Raw genomic sequence first — 11,400 nt, 5'->3', positions numbered from 1 at the left:
CTAATTACAGGTAAATACAGGCAAATTCAACAAAATATAAAATTATTAAAATTTTGTTCACACATCGCTATAGAAAATGGGTTATTAGCTAATATTCAAATGGGTATACAACAAAATTTTACTATCAAAGAATTGTGCACATTACTGGATTTATCAGCTGAATTTAAACTCACAAAAGACAGGTGTACCATAAAGGTATAAATAGAATGAAATACTGAACTTTGTCTATGAAGAAAACTAGAAAATAAAATACACCATCAACTAGATAGAATAAACTCTCCTTAATACATAAATACCCAGAAACATAAAATAATGATTTACAAAAGAAATTAATCAAAGTTTGTCATTCATTTTACAGGCAAATTAAAATTCCAATTAAAAAAAATAAAAACTAAGTAAATTTGAAAATATTTATAAAATCAAATCACACATGCAAATCAAACAATATTCCTATCATGGAAATTTGTAAAGCACCCTGCTCTACATAATGCAACCTTGCAGAATGCACATTGGAGTGCTGTTTCAACTGACCATCCATTGGGAACTTTCCTTTTTTGATGAACTCTGAGGGATATCCCTCTGGCAGGCTTTTTTTTTTTTTCTCCCTCCAGTTATTTTTTTTTTTTTAGGAATAACCAGCTCTCAATTGTGTTGCTATATCTGCTCAGAACTGCAAATGGTCACATCACTTTTGAGCCAGTCCCAATTTGGTATATAGTATAAGCGCATAAGCAATATTCACATTTACTATATACCAAACCAGGTATCGCCACCATTTATTCCTCGGTCTGCCAACTGGGTAATAAGTCATCATCTAATTCAGCCGATCTACACCACCCATGTACCTGTTGTAATCGAGGTTCACAAATGGAGTGCCATTTTCATTCACATGTGTCTGTGCATGGGTAAATGGAAAATTGATCTACCTCTTATCTCTGTTTGTGGTCACTAGCAGATTTCCTTTCTGCCGTTGAATTATTTCACCTTTTTTTTTTTTAAAATTTTGCCTTTTTTTATATCCAATGGCAGTCCTTTTCTACTAGCAATCACTGTAGCACATGTATGTGTTGACACAGCAAGTTTGACTGGACTGAAAAACCAGTCAAAAAATAATACACGGCCCTGGTTATGGTATGGAAGTGATAAATTCCAGACCACAATATTACTCTAGGCTGTGCTATGCTGGCTTACATAATTGTCTCTTTTGCCTGTATAAAATTCAAATCCAGAGCAGTACTCGGTATTCGATTCACAAATCTTCCAAACTTTGATCCTCCATTTTGTGGGCTTTCTTGGCTTATATTGTTAAAAACGTACTCTGCCTTTATAGCCCACCATACCCTCATCAATGGATAGATATCTCCCTGGTTTGTAAAATGTTTTATATGTGCTTTGAACACAGTCATTGCGGGGTCTTATTTTAAATAAGGGATCAAAGCCTGGTTCTCCTTGTACTGATGTACTGTTTATGTCTATCGCATGTTAATTTTAGAAACCATGTCCTCGTCATTAAACTTGAGACATAATTATCTCCAAAGGCTTCATCGTTGCTGTAGTAATTTGTAATTCTGGGTAGCTTTCTAATGCCCATAATAATATTTATAGCAAAATATGCTCTAATTTCATCTACGTTTGTGGGAAACCATAAACTATCCTCTCTTCGCTTTGTTTATATTCAGCATAACGGTTTGTTTCCACTGCAATTAATTGAAACAAGCTAAGAGGAAAAACTAAAAGGCAATTGTCTAACAGTTTTCTCTCCTGAGAGAGATTGGAACTTAATCCAGTCCCTTCGTAAAAATCACTGAAAGAAACAGTTTTCATATTCTTACTCCATTCAGGTGTAAGTTCATTTTCTTTATCACTGTCATCGGAGTTCTCAGAATCACAGCATTCACTTTCAGGGAATGAAACATTGGATTTATTATCAAATACCATGTGGGTTTTTTTTTTCTTTATTTTTTTTTACCAGTTACAGATTTAGTAGATTTCTCAAGGTCTTCAGTTGAAAATTCTTTGAATTCTGACTCGCTGCTTGACAGAATAAAGCTAGTATCCATTTTTAGTCAAAAAATTGATCAGAAAAAAACTTAGAAAAAAAAAAATCTCCCAAAATCCACAATTGATGTCAGAAACTGTAACTCAATTGTTGACGAAGTGGAATCACATGTTTTCACAAATAGTATTAATGAGATTTGCACTGAAATTCTCATTTAAATATGAATATGTGGTTATGGGAGGGTTTGGGCACCTTGGTCATATGAACCAGAATTTTTTCAGGCAGGTTTGGGCTGTTTGGTAAAGAAAGAGTTAAATGGATCTACTTGTATCTGGGTTAAGCGATCTGAAACAATAAAAGAGGAGGTTTATTACTTTCTGGTGTCTTCTACTGCCTTTCTTAATTTCTTTTTTTATTTGTTTGGTAGATTAAGAGAAAGAACAGTTGCAAGATCTTTGCAGGTTCTCCAAGAGCAGTAAGATTGATGCTGTTAGTTGATGTTCCAGTTAACCCCTTAGCATTCAGATTATTCTGTCAAATGCAATGCTTTTGTATTCACATTGTTTTGAATTAATCTTGCATTATCTTGTAGCTTTGAGATTTCAATGATGTAATTGTTTATTTTTAGAATGACATAGTAGGGTTGGTGTGAGAGGCTGCATCTGGCTGTTTTGAACATAAAACAGGTAGAATATTTTGGCCTGATATGATTGGTTTAAATACTAAAGAGTTAAATCAGTACATGCAGGAAAGACATGGGCAGGAATGAGATTCCAGAGGATCGATGTTTTTTGGGAAAAAGGACTATTTGTATGAGCCCTGAGTAAAGTAGGTTGGACACAACATGAGTGAAGGTTAGAGGGATAAGTGAAATTGGAATATCTGGAGGAGGCACAAGACCAACCAATTCCAAGGAATATAGTTCAATATAGTAGCAAAGGTTGTTGAATGATTGATGACTGCACACCACCACATTTCTAACTTGGTCTAAATTACTTTGTTTGTTCTCTTATATACGTATGTGCGTCTGGCTATTGAAAAAATTTCTTGCTTGGAAATAGGTGAGTGTTGGTGATAGGAAAGGCATCCAGCCATAGGAAATCCACTTCACCAAATTTCATCTGATCTGTGTGAGTTGGGAAACATCGATGTTATGATGGTGATGTGTGAATGATAAAAACACACACAGAAGTCAAGATAAAAGTTATCATTATTAATGTTAATGCCCTGGGAATTAGAAATATCTTTAACATATGTAAATCCATCAGAAAGAAAGAAAGAACAAAACAAAGGAGTAAAAAAGAAGAGAAAGAAAAACTAGAAAAAGGGTGTAGGAACATTCTGAATAATTTCAGTGACATTTTGAAATCATCTAGATGTGAAATTGAAGAGAGAAAGTAATTTCATGCATAGAAGAATGGGAGTGGAGATAGAATGTGACCATAAATTTAGTGCATATGTGTATATTATGCGTCAGCATACAAAAGGTGTTCAAGTGTGTGTGTGTGTGTATATATAGATATAGATATAGAAAAATTGTTCCAGAAAATACTCTTTATAATATAAATAAGGCCTCTAAATTAATCATGATGAAATATAAGTTAGATAATAAAACTGATATTATGCATAAAGTAGGAATGACTTATGATGAAGCTAATGTAGTTAAAATGGCTAGGAAATCGTTGATTAGATATAATAATAAATTGTGGGCTAGGGAAGGATACTAGAGACTATTTTGATATACCTATGGGGCACCTGATTCTGCACAGGCAACTGATTTAGTAGGTATTTATTATCAGAACTTCAATTAGAAAAAGTAAAGTTAGAGGGTTGTTTATATAGGGATGACCTTTTATTAATAACTAAGAATTGCACCAATAGAACACTAGAATTATATAAGAAGAAACTATACAGATTTTTTAAAAGATATGGATTAAGTATTACTATCATCATCATCATCGTTTAGCGTCCGTTTTCCATGCTAGCATGGGTTGGACGGTTCTACTGGGGTCTGTGAAGCCAGAAGGCTTCATCAGGCCCAGTCAAATCTGGCAGTGTTTCTACGGCTGGATGCCCTTCCTAACGCCAACCACTCCGTGAGTGTAGTGGGTGCTTTTTACGTGCCACCCGCACTGGTGCCAGACAGAACTGGCAAACGGCCACGAACGGATGGTGCTTTTTATGTGCCACCGGCACGAGGGCCAGGCGAGGCTGGCAACGGACACGAAACGGGGCGGTGCTGGCAACGGTCGCGAAACGGAAAGTTCTCTTACATGCCACCGGCACTGGTAACACATCTGCAATTTCCATTGATCGATTTCCATTGATCGATTTCGATTCTGATCCTCACTTGCCTCAACGGGTCTTCAAGTAGAGTTTCGACATGCCACCGGCACTGGTTACACATCCGCAATTTCCATTGATCGATTTCGATTCTGATCCTCACTTGCCTCAACACGTCTTCACTAGTAGAGTTTTGTGTCCCAAGAAGGGAAGGTATGCATACGTAGGCTGGCTCCATTCCATGTAGAAGGCCACGGGTTATGGACTCACTTGTCCTGCCGGGTCTTCTCGCGCACAGCACACTTCCAGAGGTCTCGGTCTCTAGTCATTTCCTCAGTGAGACCTAAAGTTCGAAGGTCGTGCTTCACCACCTCGTCCCAGGTTTTCCTGGATCTGCCTCTTCCACAGGTTCCCTCAACCGCTAGGGTGTGGCACTTTTTCACACAACTATCTTCATCCATTCTTGCCACATGACCATACCAGCGCAAACGTCTCTCTTGCACACCACAACTGATGCTTCTTAGGTCCAGCTTTTCTCTCAAGGTACTTACACTCTGCCGAGTGTGAGTACCGGCATTACACATCCATCGGAGCATACTGGCTTCATTTCTAGCAAGCTTACGCATATCCTCAGCAGTCACGGCCCATGTTTCACTGCCATGTAGCATGGCTGTTCGTACACACGCATCATACAGTCTGCCTTTCACTCTGTGCGAGAGGCCTTTTGTCACCAGCAGAGGTAAGAGCTCTCTGAACTTTGCCCAAGCTATTCTTACTCTACCAGTTACACTTTCAGCACACCCGCCCCCGCTGCTGACTTGGTCACCTAGGTAACGGAAACTATCAACTATTTCTAGTTTTTCTCCCTAGAAAGTGACGGAAGTTGGTCTCAGAGCATTTTCAGTGTTTATTGTTCCTGAGCATCTGCCACATACAAAAACCATCTTCCTAGTTAGCCTTCCTTTGACATTGCTGCATCTCTTATGTGTCCATAGCTTACACTTGGTGCATCTTATAGAGTTTCTACCTACACCTTTTCTACAGATCGAGCAGGGCCATCCACCTGCAGGTGTTTGTGATTTGTCTACCTTCCTACTGATTACGACTTTGGTTTTAGCTAGATTGACTCTGAGGCCCTTCGATTCTAAATGAAAACTATAATGTTAATTATTTAGATGCTAATTTTAATTTAATAACAGGTAAAACCCAACCATTCCATAAGTAATGCTAATAGTAATCATCCACCCTCAATTAAGAAATCCTTGACAGATTATATAGGTAAAAGAATATTGTTGCTTTCTTCTAATTTTTAGATTTTCCAAAATCACGGACCTTATTATAATGAAACCCTGCGGGAGGCAGGATGTGGTAATAATATTAAATTCTTTAATAATTCCAAATATAATTATAATATAAATTATTCCTATATTTTTTATAATAATAATAATAATAAACCTGACATTAAGAATTATAAGTTTTATTTAGGTAATTATGGTATTAATAATAGGTATTTTGATAATACAAAACATAAATATAATAGACTAAAAAATAAGATTAAATTTAATTCATTTAACGATAATAATAAATTTAATAATATAAAAAATAAATATAATAATATAAATAATAGAACGAAATTTGGTTAATTTGGAGTTGGTTATTCTACTACTAATAATGTTGATAACATTATTTCTTCTTTTAATAAATTTAAGCTGAATAAGTTTTACAAAAACAAATCAAATAATTATATCCAATAATAATAATAAAGACCAGAATATGATTAAGTGTACATGTAGAGATAAGACTAAATGTAAATTTAATAATAAATATAATTTGGATGATGTAGTATATGTGTAGTGGCTTTGATTGATGATAATAATAATAGGAATGGTTGTAATTTAAATGTGATTTACATAGGGTCGAATTCTAATAAAATTAAATTATGGGTGGCTCAACACATGAATTCTTTTAAGAATAGAAATTTAATTAATTCTACTGGGCTTAGTAAATATATATATGGGAACTAAAATCTAAAAGTATTAAGTACAATTTAAATTGGGAGATAATTTGTAAGGCAAAATCTTATCGAATAGGTAGTAATTTTTGTTTATTATGTACTAATGAATTTAAGGAGATATTATTAACTAATAATAAGAAATTGATTAATACCCTAGATGAATGAAAAATTAAATGTAGACATAAGTTAAATTACTTATATAATAAGTTTAGCTAATTTGTGTGTATATATATATGATGATGATGAAACTCTATTTTAAGTTACTAATTGTTGTAGTTATAATTTGAAGTAGTAAAATGTGTATATTACATAATTAGAATAAGATTAAACTAAAATGTTTATAAAATAAATAGATTATAGAAATTTAGCTTAATTTATGTATATTATGTATTTTACCTATTTTGGTTTTAAATTATTTAGCCTACCCTTTCATTACTAACCCGGCCGTAGCCGGCCGAAATATTTTTTGGTTCAAAGTACCAACCCGGCCATACCCGGCCGTTAGAACCCATTGTTATTTAAATGTAAATTTGAACCCAAATCTCGTTGGTACATTCGTTAAAGCATGTGATTTCACATTGTAAATAGTTAAGTTATAGTATCCGACATTGCTTGAAGTGATATCTCAACTCAGTGAATTTGGGAGATTTTTTTCCACACGTTTTTCGGCATCGATTTTTCTTCAACTTTGAAAATGGATAGGAGTTTCATGTTATCAAGCATTGATTCCGAATTTAAAGCTTTGTCAACGGAAAATAGGGAGATATCGAGAAAAAGAATGAAATAGGTACTAAAGCACGTGGTGTACAAAATAATGAATATTTTTTTATCCGAAGATGAAAGCAGCGCCTTCCGAAGAAACAAAGCGGCGAAGGCGACAGCGAAGACGATTTTACATCGGAATGAAGTAAAAAAACTTTTAAAATGTTTTTATTAGCAATTTTTCTGAGGAGATAAATTTGATCTATAGCCTTTCTTAGGAAGTGAAACCATTAGACTTTTATTTTTTTCAGTATGCTAGTTTGAAGTGATCACTTCGGAAACAAACTTACGCAGATTGTAAACAAACCCAAAATCGGGGTTCAAAGTTTGGGAAATTTGTGAAGCAAATACTGGGTACTGTTGTGGATTTAGTTTTTATACAGGGAAACTAATGTTAGTCAGCATGGCTTAGGGTACGATGTGGTCTGGAAGTTATTGTTTGAAGCGATCAATGTGGAAACACACTTACGCAAATTGTAAACAAACCTAAAATCGGGGTTCAAAGTTTGGGAAATTTGTGAAGCAAATTACTGGGTACTGCGTGGATTTAGTTTTTATACAGGGAAAATAATGTTAGTCAGCATGGCCTAGGGAACGATGTGGTCTGGAATTTATCACTTCCATTCCATAACCAGGGCCGTATATTATTTTTTGACCGATTTCTTTAGTTCGGTCAAGCTTACGGTGGATTCCAGTATTTCACTTTATTCCACCTTTATGGTACACCTGTCGTGCATTAAATTCAACTGATGATATAGTGATGTGCACAATTCTTCTTTATCAAAATTTTGTTGCATACCCATTTGAATATTAGCTGATGATTCATTTTCTATGGTGATGTTTAAACAAAATTTTAATTTTTTACCTTTTGCTCAATTTAAAATTTTAATATTTTTACCTTTTGCTCAATTTACCTGTAATTAAAGTCACTTTGAGACAAAAGTTATGCAATAGAATTGATTAAGAACCCTTCCTTTAATTATGTTCCAAATATCACATTAAAATGTTGATAAGTAAAAAAGTTAGTTATTTAATGAAACAAGCCTAAATTCATGATTATTTTAGAATTTAATTGAAACTCATGAGGGGTGTATTTTGGTCAGAAATATAGTAACGAAAGGGTTAAAATTTTCCAGTAAATGGTATATTACAGTTAATTTTTTCTTATACTCACAGCTAAAATACATTTTGTCATTTTAACAGATTAAATACATATTTCTATCTATTTGTTCTATAATTTTTATTTACGCCATATTTTCACGCGATATATTTCTTATAAACACTAAGTTCTATGTATTACGTTTAAAATTTTTAATTAACAGAAATTCTTCGTTAAGATAAGTTATGGTTTTATTTTAAGTAATATTGTTAAATGTTTTTCGTTTATTTATTGTTATGTTTATGTACTTTATTGATTTTTAGAATAAGGTTTTTACTAAACAGTGTTGTAAAGGTGAAAAATTAAATTTGGGAAAAAAATACACGCCAAAACTAATTAATAAAGGATAATTAGGGAAGGATTGACACAAAATAATAATTTTTTCTGATAAATGCATCTTAATAAGTGAGAAGAATTGCATATATCTGAACTATTTCAAAGAAAAGCATAAATTTAATGTTTAAAATAGCTTTGATCTCATTCCTTGGAATGAGATCCAACATTTCTTCACTTTTTCCAGAATTTCTTCTCTTTATTTTTTTTTTTTTTGCGAAATACGGAGTTTATGATTCATGTGTGAGTGTGTGTTCTTGATACTCGTTTAGAACAAGTAGTTTTACACCAATTACACTATTTTTTCTTAGTTTAAAGGCCGTGGACTGAAGATGTGAAATTTCCGAAGCCTCTCCCCCACCCCCCTTTCGCGAGCGCGCATTTTTTTCATGATAGTTGTTTAGAGCAAGTTGTTTTACACCTATTACGCTGTTTTTGTTTTTGTTTTTGTGCCCGGTTCAGACGCTTTCGGAAATTCCCGATATAAATATTCCGAGGCCTCTCCCCCACCCCTCTTTCGCGAGAGCGCAATTTTTTTGTCATATTCGTTTAGAGCAAGTTGTTTTACACATATTACACTATTTTTTTTTTGTTTTGGTGCCCGGGTCAGCTCCTCAGACGCTTTCGGAACTTCCCGATGTGAATTTTCCGAGGCCTCTCCCCCACCCCCCTTTCGCGTGCGCGAATTTTTTTTTTCATATTCGTTCATAGGAAGTTGTTTTACACCTATTACACACATTTTTTTTTTGATTTTCTGATATTTGTTACGCCCTATATTAACCGGTTTTTATAGTATATTTATTTTTTCTTTATGGTGTGAATAGCGTCTTTCACTATTGAATTGCTTAATAGAGGTTTTCCTCTCAATTATATACATATATTATATATTGTGAAATTTGATTTAGAATTGCTAAATTGAATTTTTCCCTGTAAGTTTGGAATTATATTCCCTACTATTATTATAGTTGAGTCCATAAAATTAGATTTGACTACACCTCCATTTAGAGCACAGTTTAAGCTATCTTTTCGTGGAAGAAGGTTTATGTTCCTATAACCTGTGTTAATTCTGTAACCCTTTAAAATGGAAGATAAGAAAGTTCATTTTCGGCACTTGATGCTTTTCTTTATGTATATATATATATATATATGTATTTCTATGTATATATATGTGTGTATTTCTATGTATGTGTATGTATATATATATATATATATATATATATATATATATATATATATATATGTATGTATGTATATGTATACATAAAAACCTTCGATAATAGTACAAACATCAAATTTGGGCCAATGACTTTATATAATCCCACGCTTCTATATATTTCATCATATACATGGCTTTCAACATATAAAAGAAATACATAAAATATGCACATAAAAATATATATAGAAGGATCTGTCCAGAAAAATGTATATAAAAATCGACTAAAGTAGTTGATTAGAATGAATTATTAAAATATATCAATTGAGTAAAAAGATTTTTCACCCATTGATTAAAAATGAAGCAATCCATGGTAGGTCTGGCATCAAAGGAACATAAGAGCATAAAAGTCTTTAAGTCGATTGATGTTTTAGTAATTCTTTTTAATCACCTGCTTTAGTTGATTTTTATCTACATTTTTCAATACAGGTCCTTCTATACATTTTTTTATATGTGCATATATATATTTCTAACCTTCGGTGTTTGTATATGTATTTCTTATGTGTTGAAGGCCATGGTATTATTTGTATATGATGAAATGTATAGAAGCGTGGGATTATATAAAGTCATTGGTCCAAATTTGATGTTTGTTCTCTAATCAATGATTTTTGTCTCAATCTCACTTAAGCACTTTTTTTTTGCAGTCCTTTGTATCTTTTTTGTTTCCATAAAAAGAAATGAAAACTATTTCTTATCATACACACACACAAACATCATCATCATCATCGTTTAGCGTCCGTTTTCTGCACTAGCACGGGTTGGACGGTTCGACCGGAGTCTGGGAAGCCAGGGGCTGCACCAGGCTCCAGTCTGATCTGGCAGTGTTTCTACAGCTGGATGCCCTTCCTAACGCCAACCACTCCGTGAGTGTAGTTATGAACCATAATTAATTAAGGAGCATGACAGTTGAATATATTTATCCACTTGTCATCCTTAGGGTTACAGCTGTTTCACAGCTGCCTTCATGTAATAATAATTTCAGTGTATAATAAATTATGTTTACATATTTACACTAATATGCATTATACAATACAATTGTAAATTCACAAATCAATGCAGATGTATTTTTATATATATCCTTTTTGTACTTTATTTACAGTTAGATATATCTATTGATGGAGCTGATGAAGTTGACAACCAACTGAATTGCATCAAAGGTGGTGGTGCATGTCAGTTCCAAGAAAAGATTGTTGCCTCATGTGCGAAAGACTTTATAATTATTGCTGATTACAGGTAAAACCCTTGTTCTGTTCATCATGTATTTTGTTTGTTTTTTTTATATTTCAAATCCGTCATCTCTACTATCATGGGAGTCTCACTCTGAGAAATTGCAACCAAATCCCCCTTAGTTACTAAGGACATAAGAGAGTGAAAGAGACGGTGAGTGGTGACGGTGTTCATTTTGTGTTTTTAAATGTTTATCACATCGCAAGGAAAGTAGATACATAGATATACACACATGTTGTTAAATCAAGAGCGTGAGAGAAGAGTGACACAAAGGAAGTGAAGGAGAAAGTGAGAGAGACAGTAGATACAGAAATCCGAAGAAAAGTTCATACATAGATACATGCACACAGCAAATATTGGCTGTCAATTTCACTTTTCATTACCACACGATGATAAAATTAACTCACAAA

The 11,400-nt window shown here is 33.5% G+C and overlaps 1 long non-coding RNA gene across 1 annotated transcript in view; it reads right to left on the bottom strand.

Moving 5' to 3' along the window:
• Window positions 1-6,098, bottom strand: part of LOC118766241 — a 10,728-nt gene extending 4,630 nt beyond the window's left edge. The window contains exons 1-2 of the long non-coding RNA XR_005002144.1: window positions 6,085-6,098; window positions 141-144 (exon numbers count right to left, since the gene is read on the bottom strand). This is a non-coding gene — a long non-coding RNA (uncharacterized LOC118766241). The remainder of the gene's footprint in view (window positions 1-140; window positions 145-6,084) is intronic.
• Between the last annotated feature and the right edge of the window lie 5,302 nt (window positions 6,099-11,400).

The sequence above is a fragment of the Octopus sinensis genome, linkage group LG15 (genome assembly GCF_006345805.1).
Source record: "Octopus sinensis linkage group LG15, ASM634580v1, whole genome shotgun sequence".
NCBI classification, from domain to species: domain Eukaryota; kingdom Metazoa; phylum Mollusca; class Cephalopoda; order Octopoda; family Octopodidae; genus Octopus; species Octopus sinensis.
This window is presented reverse-complemented; position numbering and strand designations above follow the sequence as displayed.